The 8,484-nt window shown below is 41.8% G+C and overlaps 1 long non-coding RNA gene across 1 annotated transcript; it reads left to right on the forward strand.

Moving 5' to 3' along the window:
* Nucleotides 1–1,165: 1,165 nt before the first annotated feature.
* Nucleotides 1,166–1,503, forward strand: LOC148126631 (uncharacterized). Its single transcript, XR_015742489.1, has 2 exons — nucleotides 1,166–1,282; nucleotides 1,431–1,503. It is a non-coding gene; the product is annotated as an uncharacterized LOC148126631 (long non-coding RNA).
* The last annotated feature ends 6,981 nt before the right edge of the window (nucleotides 1,504–8,484 follow it).

Raw genomic sequence — 8,484 nt, forward strand, 5'->3', positions numbered from 1 at the left:
GGGGCTGCCATAGAGAGGAGGAAGGGGATCAAGCTATTTTCTAAAGCACCCAAAGGCCAGACAAGGAATAATGGATGGAAACTGAACAAGAAGAAATTTAACCTGGAAATAAGGAGAAACTCACTGACAGTGAGAACAATCAACCCAGGGAACAGTAGCTGCCCTCGGAAATTGTGGGAATGCCATCACTTGAGACTTTAAAGAAGAGATTGGACTGCCATTTGGCAGAAATGATGTAGGGTCTCTCACTTGGGCAGGGGGTTGGACTAGATGACCTACAAGGTCCCTTCCAACTCTGATTATCTGTTATCTATTATCTGAAGGAAGTCCCAGACATAAGATTATCTGATAACAGCTTAAACCTGTTGGGCCTCAGGAACCAGATAAGGTCATAAGGGCTATCTCAGTTTCCTTCAGTCTATGTGGACAGAGTCTTTGGTAGTGACTGAGGTAATGCAGGCTACGTTTTCTGATATTCAGTCCATAATCCCCATGAAATGGAACAGTGTTTGTTCTTTTCTTTTCTTTTCTTTTCTTTTCTTTTCTTTTCTTTTCTTTCTTTCTTTCTTTCTTTCTTTCTTTCTTTCTTTCTTTCTTTCTTTCTTTCTTTCTTTCTGTCTTTCTATCTATCTTTCTTTCTTTCTTTCTTTCTTTCTTTCTCTCTTTCTTTTTGCAAAAGATTTTTTATTTTTTATTTCAACAATCATATCATTGTGTGCAGCGGTGGGACTCAGTTGTTTTTACTACTGGTTCTGTGGGCTTGGCTTGGTGGGCATGGCAGGGGAAGGTTACTGTAAAATCTCCATTCCTTCCCCACCCCACTAACCTGCTTTCCAGCTCTGTTCTCTTGTGCAGGGCAACCAAAGAAGGCAACCCAGCCAATCAGCTGGGACTTGGGAGGCAGAGAATAGATAGGGACAGGGACAGTCAGATGTGGTAGTTGTCAGTTCTCCAAACTATTCAAAATTTTTGCTACCGGTTCTCCAGAACTGGTCAAAACCTGCTGAATACCATCTCTGATTGGGTGAACAATGTGGTTTCGGAGTGTCTTACATTTTAGTACAAATATGACAATATTCTTCATATTTAATACAGTTGACAATCTTTTAAAATTTAATACTAACATGTAATATTTTGTTAAATTATCAATCTTAATTATTCAATACTACATTATGTTACCGTATATACTCGAGTATAAGCCGAGTTTTTCAGCACATTTTTTGTGCTGAAAAAACTCCCCTCGGCTTATACTCGAGTGAGATTCCCCTCTGAAAAAAAAATGGTGTGGAGCTCCGGAGCTGGGTAGCCGCTTCCCTGCTTCCGTGTTTCCTTTGCAACTTGTAAGCATGGGGGTAATCAGAAGCAGAAAAGTTCTTGCATGAGGATATATTGTTTTTTCTTTTTTTAACTGTTTTTTTTTGGGGGGGAAGACCCACAGTCATGTGAGAATGCTCAGACACGAAATCTATCCGCCTGAAAATAAGTGTGTGTGTGTGTGTGGGGGGGATTTTAACAGAGGGAAGACATAGGGAGAAGGCAAAAGCGACGGAAGATCCTTCAGGGGAAACTGAGGGGGAGACTCACCCTTGGTCCAGATGAGCCCCCTTCCCCACCCCTAAGGAAACAGAGGCAGCCAGCAAGGGCAGGCAAGCCCCACTTCACGGACTCCGTCTGTCCTTGCTCCCACCCACCCACCCACCCAAAGCCACGAAGTCCCCCATTCGCGCAGCCCAGAATCGCCCTCCCCTCAGGGGGCAGCAACAACGCCCGGCGTTTCCCGAGAAAAGAAGTTACGTCGTGCACTGAAGCACCCTGACTCTGGGCTCACGGGCTCAGAAAACAACGCGAGCCGAGGTGGCTTCGGCTCCGCCTGGCTTCATTTCCTCAGCCCCAGCTGCTTTCAGTCCACTCGGGAGGGGGAGAGGTGGTGGCAGCGGCTCGCGTTGTTTTCTGAGCTCTAGGCTCTAGGCTCGTGGGCTCAGAAAACAATGTGAGCCGCCACCACCCCCTCCTCCTCCTCCTGAGTGGACTGAAAGCAGCTGGGGCTGAGGAAACAAAGCCAAATGGAGCCGAAGCCACCTCGGCTTGCGTTGTTTTCTGAGCCCATGAGCCTAGAGCTCAGAAAACAATGCGAGCCACCATCACCACCTTCTGGTGAAGCCAGGTCCCTTAAAAAAAGCCAGCCATGTCTATGGAGATTCTCAGCCATTCAGGTCATGGTTATGTTCCAAAGGAGCTTTTTAAAAAGGCAACTGGACTTTCTTGGTTTTTCCTTGAAGATGCTTTCCTTGAAGCAGAGAAATATCTTCAAGAAATGTCTTCAAACAAAAGGAAGTCTTTTGAAAAAGCACCTTTGGAGTAAGTCAGGCATCTTTTGCTACACCAGATGTGACATGAGTAGTATTGAGCCCTGTTTCTAAGGCCCAGTTGATATCCAAGACAAGGTTCTTTTCTGTTTTGGGACTACAATTAGGGGAGACCAACTGGCATGGAAAGACAGATCCACATTTATATTTAGTTATATCTGGAGCCTCCTTTTTGCCCAGAGATTCTTAAGCTAACTAAGAGTCGAGATAAAAATTGCATTCAGAGGTTTTTTTTTCCAGATGAAGTGCCTCCTTACAAACTAAAGGCCAAATCTAAGTAGCATTTCCTTTCAAATTGTCCTTCATGATTTCTGATATCAGGAAGGGCTTTTCTTTGGGTCAAAATCATATCTCAGTACTTCAGTCTTCTGGCTCAGGGCACTATCTCATAGAAGACTGGTCACTGAGATTTCATGTGAACTGAAACACTTGGAACTCATTCCTAGAAGCAGAAATGCTATTGCACTGTCCAGTGGAGTAAAAGAGAGGCAGGGATAATTCTGAGCAATTTAAAAACATCACAAGATGATGGACTTGCTCTTTCATGGGACACTATTCCAAACCAGGACAATGTGACTTCTAATTCCAAAGTCCCCCCCCCCGCCCCCACTAGGACTAGCACCTCCAGTTTTGATTCAATTTCATCAGATTCATTCCAAATCTAAACTCAGATACTGTTCAACAGAATTGCCTTCTCTTTTGCTATTTTGAGGAGAAGGATCATGCAGGAGTGGGCTTCAATTTTTTTTTCAACGGATTCTCTGCCTGGTTGCTGGGTGGGCATGGCCAAGGTGGGCATGGCCTAGCTGGCTTCCTGCATCACGGTGGGATGTGTGTGTTTTTGCCCTCCTTGGGCTCTGGAGGGTTTTATGGAGCATCCGGGAAGGCAAAAATGGCCTCCCCAGGCTCCAGAGGCTTTCTGGAAGCTGGAAACGGGCCCATTTCCAGCCTTCCCAAACTTCCAGGACACCCATTTTTCACCCTCCACGACCCTCCGTGCATACCCAGCATCCAAAACAGGCTGCGTGGGGACTCCTGTGAGGGTGGGGTGAGGTGGGCGGAGCCAGCTAGGAGAGGGATTTGTGGGTTCTTTGAACTGCACAGAATCTTAGCTAGGGACTCTTCTGAACCCCTGTGAACCCCTAGCAGCCCATCCCTCGGAATATATGAAACTGAAGTTACCAGCACAACAATCCCCAGCACTTGAAGGCCTCTCTCACAGGTATTATGGAGATACCAGATTGCAGAAAGGACACAAAAAAAACCATGATCTGTGTCTGAAGTCACTCAGCATCCCATGTTGGACAATGCAGAATCAGCTTAAAACAGTATTGTGTACTATAGTATCTGATGGGCATCTTGTGTCAGAGCTGTGTATCTGTTATTCTTCAATGAAAGAAGAAGTGGGGGGAGGTTGGTATAAGTAATCCTTTTTGATGTAACCTGAATATCTTAAGTCTTGTATTGGATCTGTATAACTTGCACATGATATACAACTGGGGTCTGGAGCCCAGATGCCTGTCACCTCTTGGAGAGATAGCAAGAGAAGAAGGGGCCATAAAAATTCCAGCTCTGAAAGAAACTTCCTGGGAAACTTTTCCCAACTACGTTCCCAGGAAAAAAAAGCGGGGGGAGGGGAAATTAACATGTTGCTTCTTTGTATTGACAAAATCCACATCAGACTGGGAGGGGTTCTAACACCCTTTATCTATGCTGCATGCCTGGAAGCGTATTAGAGCCTGCTTTGACTATTACCTGGATAACTTCCTTTTCAATAAAGAATTCCTTTTGAAATACCCAGTTTTTAGAAGTTCATTCTAATATTTGAATAGGAGAGAGTCTGGGCCTTTGTAATAGCACTGAAGCTCCCAAGCAGTCTAAGAACACAATAAGGTTTCTACTCCCCTCATTTAATTATTAGAGAAAGTCATCCACTTAGGTGACTAAACTTAATCCATTTCAAATTTGCCCTAAGGCTATGGAAAACAGAGAAAAGACACCAATATTTTGTACACCTTGTTATGCAACTTCAGCCATGTGAGAGCATCTTGGTTGATAAGAAGTCTCTCTCTTTCAAAATTGCCCAATTTCTTTTCGATTAAATCATCCTCAGGGAGAATCACCCAGCTCATGACATTCAGGTCTGCTGCTACACCTCTAATTTGTTCCAAGTACAGTTTCTCCTTGGAAAGATTGCAAAATTCATTCTTTTCCAGAAAGGGATGGAACTAGAATAGAAACATGCAGCAGTTTTAAAAGCTGAAACCTTGGTGTTTTTTTCCACATTTGAATATTTCTTCTATGATTGTCTTACTTACAAGCATTGTGAATTGAGTGGACACATGGTACCATATCTTTCTGTGTGCTAAACAAAGATTCGGCAAAATTTGTAGATCATATATTGAAAAAATATAATTTACAACATTTACAATTTTTAGGGAACTATAAAGAAGGTCACAAAAAAACCAACTGGATATAAGTACACATTAGGTGAAACCTGGCTTAAAAACAGTAATGGTGAGAGGGACCTTGGAGTCCCGGTGGACAATCACTTGAATATAAGTCAACAGTGTGCAGCTAATAAAAGCTAATGCAATCCTTGGTTGTATAAACAGAGGCATAGAATCAAAATCACATGAAGTATTAATGCCGCTTTATAAATCCTTAATAAGACCACACCTGGAATACTGCATCCAGTTTGGATCATCACATTACAAAAAAGATATTGAGACTTTTGTAAACATGCAGAGAAGAGCAACCAAGATGATTAAAGCCAGGAGACAAAAATATATGAATAGAATTGAATGAATAAATGAGCTAGAAGGGACCTTGGAGGTCTTCTAGTCCAGCCTTCTGCTCAAGCAAGAGGACCATATTATTTCAGACAAGTGACTATCCAGTCTCTTCTTAAAAACCTCCAGTGATGAAGCACCCAATTTCTGGAAGCAAGCTGTTCCACTGGTTAATTGTTCTCACTGTTGAAAGTTTCTCCTTAATTCCAGGTTGCTTCTCTCCTTGGTTAGTTTCCAACCATTGTTTCTTGTCCTGCATTTCGGTGCTTTGGAAAACAATTTGACCCCCTCTTCCTTGTGGCAGCCCCTCGAATACTGGAATTCTGTTATTGTATCTCCCCTAATTCTTATTTTTTTTCTAGATTAGCCAAATCCAAATCCTGCAGCTGTTCTTCATATGTTTTAGTCTAGAGGCCTTTGATCATCTCAGTTGCTCTTCTCTGAACCTTTTCCAAAGTCTCAACATCTATTTTGTAATATGGTGACCAAAACTGGATGCAGTATTCCAGGTGTGTAGGTTTTATAAAGTGGTACCAATGTAATCTTGATTCTATGCCTCTGTTTATACAACCAAGGATTGTATTAGGGTTTGTTTGTTTTTTTGCTGCTGCTGCTGCACACAGCTGGCTCATATTCAAGTGATCATCCACTAGAGCTCCAATGTCCAGGAATAGGGTATGTCCAGTCTAGAGAAAAGAGAGACTAAAGGGTGGCGTGATAGCAGTATTCCAGTATTTGAGGGGCTGCCACAAAGAAGAGGGGATCAATTTATTTTCCAAAGCACCAGAAGGCAAGATAAGAAACAATGGACGGAAACTAAGCAAGGAAGGAAATAACCTAGAATTAAGAAGAAATTTTCTAACAGTGAGAACAATCAAATAGTGCAGGGGTAGGGAAACTTGGCTCTTTTATCACTTATGGACTTCAACTCCCAGAACATATAAAGAATATGTCCTACATTTGTATATTAAACAGTCCCATTCAAGTCAAAAAAACAATTTCCTCCACAACTGAAAAACCAGTAGGCCAGGGATGGGGAAACTTTTATGGCTCACTCAGGAATTCTGGGAGTTAAAGTTCATAAGTGATAAAAGAGCCAAGTTTCCCTACCCCTGAACTAGTGGAACAGCTTGCCATCAGAAGTTGTGGATGCTTCATCACTGGGAGCTTTCAAGAAAAGTTTAGACAGCCGTTTGTCTGAAATGGTATAGGATTTCCTGCTTGAACGGGGGGTTGAAATAGAAGACCTCCAAGGTCCCTTCCAGCTCTATTCTGATTGATGTTGATATAAATACATTGGACAAACAATCATATATAGATTATTCATAGACTTTTTTAAAAAACAAAACAAAATGATGACTATCAGAAAGCATAAATTTGTCAAGTGGAAGGTTTCCAGGCATTTCCTCCCAGATGAACCAAGCTGGAATCACTACGATCTGAGCAAGTTCCACTTTAATTGTAAAGCTTTACTAAAAGAATCTTCAAGTCTGAAAGTACAAATCTCCCACCAACACTTTTACAGTCTGAAAAGATAGTGAGGATCCTTTCTGGATTTCTTTCTCTGACTGTTTATTTATTTATTTATTTTATTTATTTGTCAATTGTTTACAAGATAATAAGTATAAGTGTATACATAATTATGAATACATGATATGGGTACATATAAGAAAAATAAAAGAAAAATAAAAGAAACAATAGGACAGGGACGGTAGGCACGTTGGTGCACTTATGCACGCCCCCTACAGACCTCTTAGGAAAGGGGTGAGGTCAATAGTAGACAGTCTAAGGTTAAAGTTTTTGGGGTTTGGGGAAGAAACTACAGAGTCGGGTAGAGTATTCCAGACATTGACCACTCTGTTGATGAAGTCGTATTTCCTGCAATCAAGCTTGGTGCGGTTAACCTTGAGTTTGTATCTGTTGTGTGCTCTTGTGTTGTTATGGTTGAAGCTGAAGTATTCATTGACAGGTAGGACATTGCAATGTATGATTTTATATACCATGCTTAAATCAGACCGAAGACGGCGTAATTCAAGGTTTTCTAGTTCTAGAATTTCAAGTCTGGTGGCATAAGGCATTCTACAATGAGTAGAGGAGTGGAGAACTCTTCTTGTGAAATATTTCTGGACTTTCTCAATTGTGCTAATACCAGATACGTAATGTGGGTTCCAGACTGATGAGCTGTATTCGAGTATTGGTCTAGCAAATGTTTTGTATGCTCTAGTTAGTAGTGTGATATTATCAGAGAAAAAGCTACGTAAGATTAGGTTAACAACTCTTAATGCCTTTTTGGCTATGTAGTTGCAGTGGGCCCTAGCACTTAGACCATTAGAGGTGAGTATTCCAAGGTCCTTTACAGAGCTTGGATCATCAACAAGATCTTGACTATTCAGCTTGTATTTTATTTTCGGATTTTTTTTGCCAATATGTAAGACAGAGCATTTATTTGTTGAGATTTGAAGTTGCCATTTGTTTGACCATTCTGATACACAGTCAAGATCTTTTTGTTATGCAGCTGCAAATTCCCCTCACTCCAAAACCTTCTGTTGGCATCTCATTTGGAGAAGACGTTTCACAGAAACTGAATCAGGTTTAGGGATGGGCAATGAAGCCAAGGAAATGATTTCAGGAGCTGCTATTAGCCTTGAAGAAAGACTATCAAGAAGAGCCAGGTTGGACTACTGGAGCCAAAGCACAGAAGGTGTCAGGATTCCAGTGACTGCCCTAATGAAATCATGAGCTTCAAGCCAAACTTCAAAAGAAATCAAAAGATGTATTAGTAGCAACATGTCCAACATTATCCCAAATGAAGCCAACTCTGACACACGTAATTTACGGTCACCTGTGATCCTGTTTTTCCCCTCCCCCCAGGTGTCATCAATGAAATTTTCCAACAAAGCACATTCACTGGCTGGGTGTCATCAATCACATTCTCCAATGAATGATTTTCATGGTAGAAGGTCCGGTGCCTAGGCTACAATCTTTTTAAGATAAGCATGGGATGTAATTTTTATTTGCCAATCTGCTCCTTCAGGTTTTCCCACCCCCTGCTTATAGCAACTCAGAAACAAGCATAGGACTGTTTTATGAGTTGACAGAAGGAGCCTGGAAGGACCTTTCCCAACCGTCACAATATCTTGGTTGGAAAAGAAAAGATACAGCACTCTCCCAACAATTGAAAGGCTACACAGAAGGTTACAAAGGTTACACAGGTGGTTAAGACCAGCTCATTGTTATTGCAGATAATCAAACATTGAAAAATGAGCTCAGTCACAAGAGAGGAGATTCTGGCTAAAGGAAATACACCCTAAAGGAAAAGGAATGTT

This window comes from Pseudonaja textilis, chromosome 2, assembly GCF_049901715.1.
Source record: "Pseudonaja textilis isolate UNSWEBS1 chromosome 2, rPseTex1.2, whole genome shotgun sequence".
Lineage (NCBI taxonomy): Eukaryota > Metazoa > Chordata > Lepidosauria > Squamata > Elapidae > Pseudonaja > Pseudonaja textilis.